Raw genomic sequence first — 12,081 nt, forward strand, 5'->3', positions numbered from 1 at the left:
ACTTTATTTGCATCCAGTTTAAGTTAGTAAGGATTGAGCCCTCTGGAAAAGGATTTGGCCAGGAAAGATGTGCGAGGAAATGAGGGCTGAGACCTAGATTAGAGAGAATTAGGTCAAGAGAGGCCCTTGACAAGCTCTGCGAGGATGGATCTTTAATGGACTCTATGAAACTGTGAGTTCCAACTACTGGGATTTCTCTACAGAATTGCACATAGACTAGATGGTATCTGTTCAGTTGGCTCCTTGTGTTAACATGGCTTAATTTCCCAACTAAACCCACCAGACATCTGAGCTAGATTGAGTTATCATTAACTCTCCTAAGGAATTGATTTACTTGATTAACTTTCACCCAGGTTTACGGTTTTTTTCATTAGTAGAGTACCTGATAATTGCACATTAGTGAGCCATTTCCAATTTTTGTCTGTTTGTAGTCTTGTGATATATTCTAGATTTGATTTTCTTGGGTATTTGCTAAGATTTAGTAATCTCATAATTATGAGACACAGTAATGCATGTCTTGGTAAATAGTTTCAGATAGACGGGAAGCACCAGTGTATTTCTTTTTCAAGCATTAAATACATAGTTCTAACTGTGATTATGGACACTCATTCATTCCACAAGTGTTTGTTGTATCCATACTGTATGCCAGGCAGTGTGCTAAGTGCTAGGGATGAAGCAGTGAGCAAATGCATTGTTATTATCCTTGTGACCTGTGTGGATGGGCACCCAGCTTCAAACAAAGAACTATAGCCTATGCAAACATCCACTCCCTCATTCATTTTCATTGAATTATCCTATTCATTTTAAGTCGTAAAAGAATGATAAAAGGGTAACTTTCAGCGAAGCTTTATCAGAAAGAAAATATGCTTAGTCACCTTATTTACCCAATACCCAGTATGAGAGGAGGAAAATGTTTGATAATACGAAGTTGTATTAATACCACAGTGGTAAATAACCTTATGCTTATGTTTCTTTTTAAATCACTGGGTCACACACAATTCAAAACCCACAAACAAACTGAGAATCTTTACATTAAATGTGTTCTTCCTGAAAATCCTGAACTGCTATATGCCAGTCTATCTTCAAGCAAAATTTGATTATGTGCCATTTTATATTTACACAGCAAAATAATGAAGGCATAACTAACGCAGGCAAACTTAAACCTTTTTTACTTCTGAGCTGGGGGTGGGGGCACACACTTGGATTGGTGTTTTTCGCAGCCTCATTAACAGTAGTGTCCTGATCTCCAACACAGGCTTCCTCCAATCCACCACTCTCCTCTGAAGTGTAAAGCTGATGATCTCTGAGTTACAAAAGATAGCATTTTTCTTGAGTTCTGCTTTTTCTGCACTAGGAAATTTCAGGGCTAAAGGAGTTGAAGAATTAAGCGCTGAGCACATGTTCAGTTTTGCCTTGGGTCTTCCATGTGTAGTGCGATGAATGGGTTTCAAAATGAAAATCCTTAGTTCATACCTACTTGACAACCCTTATAAACCTCAATTTCCAATCCTCACCGATGAGATCATGAAAAAATAGTCTCAAGTTTAACTCTTCTTCTTCAACACCTTTGAATATATTGTGTTCAAAATGAGAATCAAATTCAAAACTAAGGGGCTGGCCAGGATCTGATTGCTTTCATTTAATATATGGATTTTAGGAACGTCAGAATAGGTTCACATTGTATTTTAATCGAAAACCTGAGCCTTTTTAAAGTTCACCAAATATTTTTAAATGTTTTAGTGGGGTTTTTTCCCCTTCGTTTTCTTTCTCCTCTTCAATCTCTCCCTCCTATTTCTCGGTGTCATCAGATACCTCAGAGTTGGGATCCTCATCATTAGACTCTACCTCATCTTCCTCCTCCTCCTCCTCTTCCTTTTCCTCCTCCCCCCACCTTTTCGTCCTCCCTGAATCCTCAGCCTCTAAGGTCCATGCGGATCCCTTCATTTCGCAGTGAACTCATGGATCTCGGCAAGTAAGGCCTTATAGATGTCATTATACTTTTTCCCCAGAGCCTGAAATTTCTTATCAAATTTGTCTTCTATCTGATCACGTCGCGTCTGCAGCTTTTTGAGGGCAAGAACTGGGCATTTCACAGAGCGAGGCAGGCTCTTACTAAAGCCGTTGTTAGGTGTTGGTACAATGTCTTCCCGGGCCTGGGGCTCCTCCGCCAAGTGATCGGCGCGCCGTCTCCTCCTCGCTGCGCCCTGCCCCTCGCCTTTACCTCCTCCGCAGCCGCCTGGCTCTGCTCCGAAGGTGCCTTGTTTCCTGAGTGTGTCACGTTAGAGGACAAGCGACAAAGGTGAAGGGTGGCTCCGGAGGAGGCCCGGCAGCCCAGCAGCACCGGAAAGGAAAGAACGTGGCCGCAGCGAGGAGGAGCTGGGGGCGGGAGGAGGTGGAAGGAGGGCGGGCCTGAGACTAGAGCCGCGGCCCAAAAGGAGGCGGGGAAGCGCCCCACCTTGATGAAGTCGCTGCCACCCCCATCCGTTGCAGTTTTACAGCCCTCTGCGCATCCACTTATCTCTGCGCACCGGCTGTGCAGGAGCCTGGGTGTTGGGTACGCATATGACTCCAACCGGGTTTCTACCCTCCAAGAGTTCACAGGGGAGACAGACACAAACCAAACCTCACACGGAGAAAGGACAGGTGCAGAAATGGAGATGTATTCAAGATACATCTTGATAGAGAGCATGACACGCAAGGCATAAAGCGATCAGTTCCCTGCGGAGGAGGGGCTTGCTGGGGGAGCTGAAGGATGGGAATTCGGGGAAGGGACCTTTCAATCCTAAAGGAGGCAAGCAGTGGTCATGCAAACGTCCTACCGTGGCTTGTCATCGCAAGCCCTGCTCTTAGCAGCATTGCTCCCAGTCTCTTCACCCGTTACCGTTGCAAAGAGTCAGTAACAACAAAAACTGCCTAACACAAGACTATTTCACACTTCGAATTGACTAGGCCAGTGCTTCTCAACTGGAACCTGTAAAAGAACCACCTGGAGAGACTCCTGGGCCCCACTCCTGGAGATTATAATTCAGGATGTGGAGTTGGGGCTCAAGAACATGCATTCAGATGCTGCCGGTCTGTGGGCCACCCTTTGGGTAGCATAGGACTGGACAACTTGCTTGGTTGTGTCATGGTGATAGAGATAAGATATAAAAGAATAGTTCTCAATAACCTTCTCTTAAAAGCAGGTGAATTATAAAAATTAACAATTTACTAACCTGTTGGTGAGCCAAACTCCTTTCATCTCTTTGGTTGGCATCTCTCTTTTAGTGGAACCAGAATTTTCTTCCCTGGGTTTTGTCCTGGGGGTTGAGAAGGAGGGAAGAGGAACTGAAAAGGGAATAGATGTTCTTAAAAAGCATCATAAACACCAGATTCAAAGTCATCAAATTAAGAATATTTTACTACATTAAAATACAGTGCCAACCCTATTTCTTTCAGGGCCATAGGACAGTAGCCCACCCCAACCTTCCAACAAGCCTTGCTCTTCTGTACCTTTGTATGTTACTATACTTTGTTCCACTGTGTGGACCGGCCTTCTTCCCCCTTTTCTTCTGGCAAATTGATATTTGTTCTGACAAGAGATTTTTACATATTGAGGTATATGGGGTAGCTATTCAGGTTCAAAACTGATTTGGCTTGAACTGAAGAAGCCTGACTTATGGCCTATCAAACATACATTGTCTATCTGCTTTAACCATTAAAGTAAAGAATGCATTCTCAAGATAAGAATGCATACTTCCCCTCCCATGCCCTAGTTAGTCCCTTTCTGGACATCAGAGTCATGTTGACCTGCTAGTTCACAACTAAATACCTCTTTGAAACTTTGACAGATATGTATCCTGGGCGTGTTTAATGTATGTCCTTGGTTCTAAAAAGATATAAGACTGTACTGAAAACCATGGTTCTCTGGAATGTTTTCTTCCTTTCTGGAAAAGGCCTTCCTGGATTATAATCCTCACTCAGGCTCAATTAAAATTTACCTTATCTCTCTTGTCTATAAAATGGTTATAGGTTATTTTGCCTTGACAGTTCTTAGAGACCCAGATCAAATGTCACCAATGCTGTCAACACATAGCAAGCACCTCCAGGTGGAAATTGTTACTTCTTTCTCTGTGTGTGTACCCGTGGTACCTATCACACTATGGCATTGCAGTGTATATTTCCGCCCTACACACTGTCAGCTTCTTAAGGGTGGAGCCCATCTTTGTATTTCCCAAACCAGTTTTGGTGTCTGGCACACAATAAACACTCAAATGTTTGCTGAATGAGTGGATGAAAAATAGATATGAGCCCTGTTCCTCATGACGGGGTATCTAACCTATAAATTCACCTCAGGAGGGCAGTAAGGTTATCTCATCTGTTGTATAGATATTTTGATTTAGACTTAATGTTAGACATTAAACACATTAGATTGTTTGTTGTAGTTGTGGATCTTGACTCAGTGTTTGTGAGGAGTGAATTGTTTCCATTTCCTGAATCGGTTAAAGGCCCCTCTCCTGGGGCGGATTTAAAACCTCCATTGTTAGGGACTCCAGATGCTATCACAACAGCCCTGCCTTCCTTCTTGAACCTCTGGGACTGGTGGCAACCATCCTGTCTCCCATGATGCCTCAGGCCAAGGAGGCACTGAGCTGCAATGACTTGAAACTGCTGGCTGTAGAAATTCTAACTGCCGTGAAGCCACCGGCTTTTGTACTGATGCCAATATTCTTAGGCACTGTTTACATAGGCAAACTAGTCCTGCTAACCAGCACAGCAGATGTGCTGGCAGATATGCTGCCAGAGTTGGGGATACATTTCATGTATCCCTTCCCCACCCTGATTTTAAACCTTTTACTCTTAAAAGTTCAAAACCTGTGTGATGGGAGACGCTCAGCTTTAAATAATGGTTTGGTTAGTGATTTTCTTCTGAGCTCTGAGTAATAACATTCAGAGTGATTGGGCAGACAGTTGGGCTTTTGGCTTCCGGTACTCAGTTTGCCTCTTGGAGGTTTATGATCCTAGGCAAGGCATTTAACTTCTCTAAGCGTCAAAAGAAGATAAAATGACTGTAGTACCTCCTCCTCCTGTTTCCCAGGTCCTTGTGAGATTCAAACAAGTGAAAGTTCAAATGGTAATAAACTGTAAAACATTATACAAAAGAGTAATGATAATTTATTATGTATTTTATATAGTATGTGTTAATTTGTTATAATCACACTCTGTGTGTACACAAAGGGGTCTTAATTATAATCTTCATCTGAATCTGGCACTTCAGACATCTGTAGAGATCCATAAAAATCATTTGCCTTATATCTTTGGGGTTTACATGCCATTTAAGAAACCATTTTTCCAAGGTCATGTCTAATTTGCTGCTTCCTGCGCTTTACATAAAGCAGAAGATTGACTCAACTTCTGGAGTGTCCTGTGTAACACGCTTGTGGAGTCAGGCAGAGGGCGTGAGTGGGTAGGCTCTAGATTGCTATATAGCAGAGGGGAGTTTGGGAGGTTTTGTTTAGAGGTTTAATTCTTTTGTGCTGCCTTTAGTCAGCTGCTGTTGGGAACACTCAAGTGAAAACAAACACTGCTTGTCCTGGCAATCAAGGGAGGCTTTTAGCAGCTTGAGTAGCCTTATGAAGGACATTTGTTTATGGCCAGCTGTACATGGGGCGCTGGAAAAAAATGATACCAAGACACAGACCTTGTCCTAAGGAGTTCACAATCTAGTTATTGCTATTATAGGTAACAGAGATGTGAGTAAAAAAGGACTCAAATTAATTTTGTAAAGTCACGTTTCAACCCTCGTGTGTGTGTGTGTGTGTGTGTGTGTGTGTGTACGGAAGGCAAAGGGGAGTGAGACAGGAATAGGACCCAGAAAGACGTGTTACCAGAGAAGGCTTGAGAGAGAAATGTGCTGGAGAGGAAGAGCTGGAGGAAAGGGGAAGACGGGGATGCCTCCTTGGCCCAGAGCAGTCAAGACTAGAGCTGCTCACCCTGGGTGAGTCCTGTATCTTTTCTGGGCCTCAGTTTCCCTTTGTGTAAATATGGGAGACTACCTGTTCGTTCTAGATGCAAAATCTTCCAGTTTTGTGATGTAGGCTTGAGAATAAATCAACTTGTGAGTGGCAGTAGAGGATGATGGTTGAGGGGTTCTGGAGCCAGAGTGCTTGGGTTCAGATCCAGCCCACTGCTTCCCACCTGTGTGACCTTGGGCGATTCACTGGACCACTCTTGGTTTGAGACTCCTCCACTCTGAGAGCAATGACTGGCAGACAGCAAATGTCAGTACCTCTGAGCTATTATTCCCCTTGACATATCTTGATAGAATATAGGAGGCCTTTGGAGCCGAGCAAGTACTTTGGCAATATAGAAACTATTTGTATTCTGTGTGATAGTAAAAACAAACAAAAAAGTGTAGGAACTGGAAAGAGACAAGCTTATCCTTTCTGTGCTCCCATAGATTGAACTGCAGCCTGGGAGTGAGAGAACAAACTGAAGGCTTTAGAGGTGAAGGGGTTAGGGTATCGGATCCCTCTGTGAGCTCTTTCCGTTCTCTGTTCTAGGTTACCTTGTTAATTGAGTAGTGGTGAGGTTCTCCTCAGGTTTCCTTTGTAGCTTGTAACGAAATATTTGGATACAGGACTAAACACATTTGAAAATCTGTAATAGAGCACTCTCATCAGAGAACCCAACTGTTACATAATTATATTTGTGCTTCACAAGTTGGCTTAACAATTCCCTCCAGTGCTTTGCTACATGGAAAGGGCGCAACTGTGCCCCACAAAGAACTCTTTTGGTCCATGCCTACTCTCAGAGTGTGGGACAAAAGGTTTATTTTACAAAAGTAATGCTGAGTAAAATAAATAAGGGAGGAAGGACTGCTCTAGGAAGGGTCCCTACCCAGATGGGGATCTACCAAAGGCCTGAGCAAGGCTCCTGCCCGTTCTGGGCCCCGGGAGAGAGGGGACCACAATAGGTCATGTGGATTTACTCCTCACCTGCCTTCTTTTTTTACTTCTTTATCTGGGAAACTGGAGCCCAGAGAACTTAGGAAGCTTGCCCAGGTCATGTAGCTAATGAAGGAGAGAGCCAGGACTCTGCTCTGGTCTCTGTCCAAGGTCTGTGCTCTTTCCTCTCCATCATACTTCCTTAACCCTTTCTGCCCTCCTTCAAAGAATTTCAAGGCAGGATAATGAAATGTGATTCTTCACAACCTTGTCTTCTGAGGAAGCCTTTAAGATGGGGTTTACAAGCTACAAAGAGTCTTCAAGGGCTCTGCTACCCTGAAGTCCTTGTATATCTCTCAGTTTAGGAACATGCAGCTGGTAATTCAGCCTGGCTCCAAGCTTATGTGAGATTTACTTTGTGAGTTACCAGAGCTAAGCTAAGGTAGTGAGACTTTATTATGTACGACAGACTGAAATGCTATGAAGGACAGACATAAGCAAATAAAAAGAAGTAACATTGTGAGCACTTATACTAAGTTCTATGCCAGGTATCCTTTAAAAAAAGCACTATAAAGTAGGTATTATGGTCACCCCAATTTTAGAGGTAAAGAAAGTGAGGCAGAAACAGGTTTAGTGACTTGCCCAGAATCACCCAACTAGTAAGTGTCAGAGCCAGGATTGAACCTTGGCTGACTTACTTCATGGTCCACACCCTAAAATACTATGCTATGCTTGGATGAGCAGGGAAAGAGGAAGGGTGAAGCGGAGGAAGTAGAATGCTCTCTGGGGGCTGGGGAAACCCTGATTTGTAGCTATTGCTTATTTCCATGATGTAGATACTCCCGCAGTGGCCAGTTTCAAGCTACTGACCTGATGTCAACTGTCTTATAAATTTAACAATTAGTTTTCATGACCTAAGGAGAACTGGTTCCAGCACACCACTGAAGGGCATTGCCAAAGAGAATAGCAGATAAAAAAAATAAAGTTATGAAAGTTATGCTTAAGTATGCTTGACTCTAGAGAACTAGAAAGTACAAGGGGTGGGGTGGTGTGAAATGTGATCAGAACGCACAGTGGGATCACACTAGGATGCCAAGTTCAGATGTGTTTTTCTGTAGGAAACTGGAAATCGATGGAAGTTTTTAAGCAGCCAGGTAATGTGATCAGCCTTTTAGGGTAAGAACTCGGACAGCAGTATACAACAGGTTATAGAGAAAGAAAAGTGTTGTCTAGAATTCAAGTTAGTAGGCAAATACAAGGCAGCAGTGCGAGTGGGGTGGAGGCTGGGGGTAGAACTAGATTCAGAAGATGTTGGCAGGTGGAATTGACATTAATTGGTGATTGAGTGGATATCATGTGACAGAAGGAAGGAGATGAAGAAAATATCAAGGTTTCTAGCTTGGAAGCTAGACTTATGGTTAGATCGTTAATTGAGAATTTAATGGAGTAAGTTGCCGAGTTGGTAGTGGAGAAGGGAAAGTAGAACATGTTAATTTTTGAAGAGCTTATTGGCTAGATCCTGGAGATGGTTGGAAATATGGACCTAGAGCTTAAGAAAAGATCAGAGATAGACATTTGGAAGTCATCAGCATATGGCTAGTAAGCACCTCCTATTTGCTAGGCATTGTGCCATAGTAGTACATTGGCTTGCTTGGCAAAGGCAAGAATTACAAAGTTGAATAAAATAAAAAATGGAACCTTGGGGAACACCATCAATTAAAGGGCCAGAGGGCAGGAGAGGAAGAAACAATCAATGAAAGACACAAAAAAAAAAAAAAAAAAAAAGGAATTAATTACTAGCATGGGAAGAGAAACAAGATTGGAGAAGTTAAGGAGGAAGACAGTCTCAAGAAAAAGCAAGTTGTTAAATGCCTGCAGAGAGGCAAAGTAGGTCATTGGTGTTGGCAGTGGGGTGGTGGGCCACTGGTGAACCTAAGAAGGACAGTTTTGTCAGAGTTACGGGGGTGGAAGCCAGTTTGTAATGGGTTGCCTTCAGAGAGGACAGTCTTTGAAAAGCCACTGTCTCTAGGGTAAAGACAGACCTGATCTCAACAGAAATCAAGTTCTGTTTAGAGGAGGTGCTCTCAGCTTTCCTCCCTACTCCCATAAACGCACCCATTACAGCCTCCCCCAAGGCCACCCCTTCCATTGATTTTCCAGATCCTATCTCCTTCTTCTTCCAGGGTCTCAATTCACTTGTCATTTCTCCTCTACAACCTTTGTCTCTCCTTATTCACAGGCTCTTTCCCTACGAGCATGCTCAAGTCTCTCTCATTAAAAGAGAAAAAAGTTTATTTACTCTTTCCCTCAGCCTACTGCTTTCCTTATCTCTACTAACAGCGACAGTACTGTCTACATTCACTCTCTCTATTTCTTCACTCCCACTCACTTTGCAACCCATTACAATCTGGCTTCCAGCCCCATATCTCTGACTAAACTGTCCTTCTTAGGTTCACCAATGATCCCATAACCCCAGTGCCAACACCAATGACCTACTTGGCCTCTCGGCAGGCGTTTAACAACTTGCTCTTTCTTGAAACTGTCTTCCCCCTAAACGTCTCCAGTCTCTTGCTTCTCTTGCCATGCTAATAATTAACTCCTCCTCCTCTTTTAGAGGGTGGGGAGATCTTTTAATGATTGGTTCTTCCTCTTCTGCCCACTGTCCCTTTAAATGATGGTGTTCCCCAGGTTTCGTATTTTATTTTATTCAACTTTACAATTGTTGCTTTCCCTAAGCAAACTGACTTTCCCTCTCTGGTGGAATTTACCATGTGGCCTAAATCCTCCCAGAAATGGTGCTCAGACAGCCCTGTCCTTTCATCAGAGTTGGATTGGATTAGAGACCCAGCCCCTAGCAAGTAAAGAAATGTTTTTATCTTTGTAATTGGGGTGGGAACAGGAAAAAGGACTTTGATGCCTTCCCATCCTTACTGGAGGAGAGGGATGCTGAACACTTGTAAAGCAAAGTGTGGTTGGTGGGCAGAAGACTAACGTGTGGAACACCTGCCCCCACCCCACAAACATCTGTGTGCTTTTCCCCACCCTTCTCTCCTTCTCCAGTCTACTCTTCTTAATTAAAACTCAGTTAACTTAGCTGATACTGTCTCCAGGCAGCCTCTCTGGACAGCCTCTGTCTCTTCTCTCCCAGGCTGCATTATACATACCTTTGTACTTTAAGGTGCATGTCTCTATTTTTGAGGTTTCTACATCATATCATAATCATCTATTGCGTCTAGGATACTCCCACATTTGTATGTTCCCCCAAAATAGGCCCTTGTGCTTTGTCCATCCTTGTACCCCCAATGCTTTGACCAGTCATGCCCAAATAGCTACCTAATAAATGTTGGTTGAATGAATTAGTTGACTAGATTTACTTAGTGCTTCTCAACCTTGCTGTGTATCAAAATCACCTCAAGAGCTGAAAAAATTCCCATGCCTTAGGTCACATTTCCAGAGGTGAGTCTTTAATAGGTGTGGGATGGAACTCAGGCACTGCTAATTTTTAATTAGCTTCCAGGTAATACTTATATGCTGCCAATTTTGAGAACCGTTGGATTAAGTGAATAAAATAGATATACCAGTGTCTGCTATATACCAGATGTTTTAATTAAATTCTCACAATAACTCAAAGGAAATGAGATTTGTTTTTGTTAACACATGGGGAAAAACAGAGGCTCAGAATGATGAAATAACTTTATAAACCAAAGTTGGTAAGAGGCAGGGCTGGGATCTGATTTTGTTACCTTACATGGCCTTTCCAGCTTCCCAGGCAGCTTCTCTTCAGTGGTGGAGAATCCATTTTTGTCTCTTATCTATCCTTTCAGAAATGGAGCCTTGGCCAACTGGCTGAATTGTGTAACATTTGGAGAAATGTGGCATTAGCTCTAGTCTACCTCCAAGAATGAGGTTGGATGGGAGTCAGCCCATGCAAGGGCATGTCTGTGTCACAGCTATTCTCTTTCACATTTATAGGACAATTACGCCTTTTTTCTGGGCTGGGCACTCAATCTTGCCTTCAGGTCTCTTTCTCTGGAGGATGGCCATTCCAGTAGCTTGTTAGCCAACCCTCTACATACACCCCACCCTCCACTCCAATACTGAAATGAGCCTATATATAAATCTTTTTTTGTTTGTTTTGTTTATTGCAGTAACATTGGTTTATAACATTGTATAAATTTCAGGTGTACATCATTATACTTCTATTTCTGTATAGATTACTTCATGTTCACCACCCAAATACTAATTACAACCCATCACCACACACATGTGCCGAATTATCCCTTTCGCCCTCCTCCCTCCCCCCTTCCCCTCTGGTAACCACCAATCCAATCTCTGTCCCTATGTGTTTGTTTATTGTTGTTATTATCTACTACTTAATGAAGGAAATCATACGGTATTTGACCTTCTCTCTCTGACTTATTTCACTTTGCACGATACCCTCAATGTCCATCCATGTTGTCGCAAATGGCTGGATTTCATCGTTTCTTATGGCTGAGTAGTATTCCATTGTGTATATATACCACATCTTCTTTATCCATTCGTCCCTTGATGGGCACTTAGGTTGCTTCCAAGTCTTGGCTATTGTGAATAACGCTGCAGTGAACACAGGAGTGCATGTATCTTTATGCATTGGTGTTTTCAAGTTCTTTGGATAAATACCCAGCAGTGGAATAGCTGGATCATATGGTAGTTCTATCCTTGATTTTTTGAGGAATCTCCATACTGTTTTCCATAGTGGCTGCACCAGTTTGCACTCCCACCAGCAGTGTATGAGAGTTCCCTTCTCTCCACATCCTCTCCAACATATGTTGTTTCCTGTCTTGTTAATTATAGCCATTCTGACGGGTGTGAGGTGATATCTCATTGTAGTTTTGATTTGCATTTCCCTGATAGTTAATGATTTTGAACATCTTTTCATGTGTCTGTTGGCCATCTGTATATCTTCTTTGGAGAAATGTCTGTTCAGGTCTTTTGCCCATTTTTTAATTGGGTTGTTAGTTTTTTTGTTGTTGAGATGCATGAGTTCTTTACATATTTTGGAGATTAAGCCCTTATCAGATGTATGGTTTGCAAATATCTTCTCCCAATTGTTAGGTTGTCTTTTCGTTTTGTTGTTAGTTTCCTTTGCTGTGCAGAAGCTTTTTAGTTTGATGTA

At 42.7% G+C, this 12,081-nt stretch overlaps 1 protein-coding gene and 1 pseudogene across 1 annotated transcript in view; one reads left to right on the top strand and one right to left on the bottom strand.

Annotated features, from left to right (window-relative positions):
* NCEH1 (neutral cholesterol ester hydrolase 1) overlaps positions 1–12,081 on the top strand; it is a 62,808-nt gene that overhangs the window by 20,100 nt on the left and 30,627 nt on the right. The window lies entirely within an intron of this gene.
* On the bottom strand, positions 1,153–7,629 carry LOC147915203 (nucleosome assembly protein 1-like 5; annotated as a pseudogene).

The sequence above is a fragment of the Ceratotherium simum genome, chromosome 15 (assembly GCF_057802395.1).
Source record: "Ceratotherium simum simum isolate JZ-2026a chromosome 15, ASM5780239v1, whole genome shotgun sequence".
Taxonomy (NCBI): Eukaryota; Metazoa; Chordata; class Mammalia; order Perissodactyla; family Rhinocerotidae; genus Ceratotherium; species Ceratotherium simum.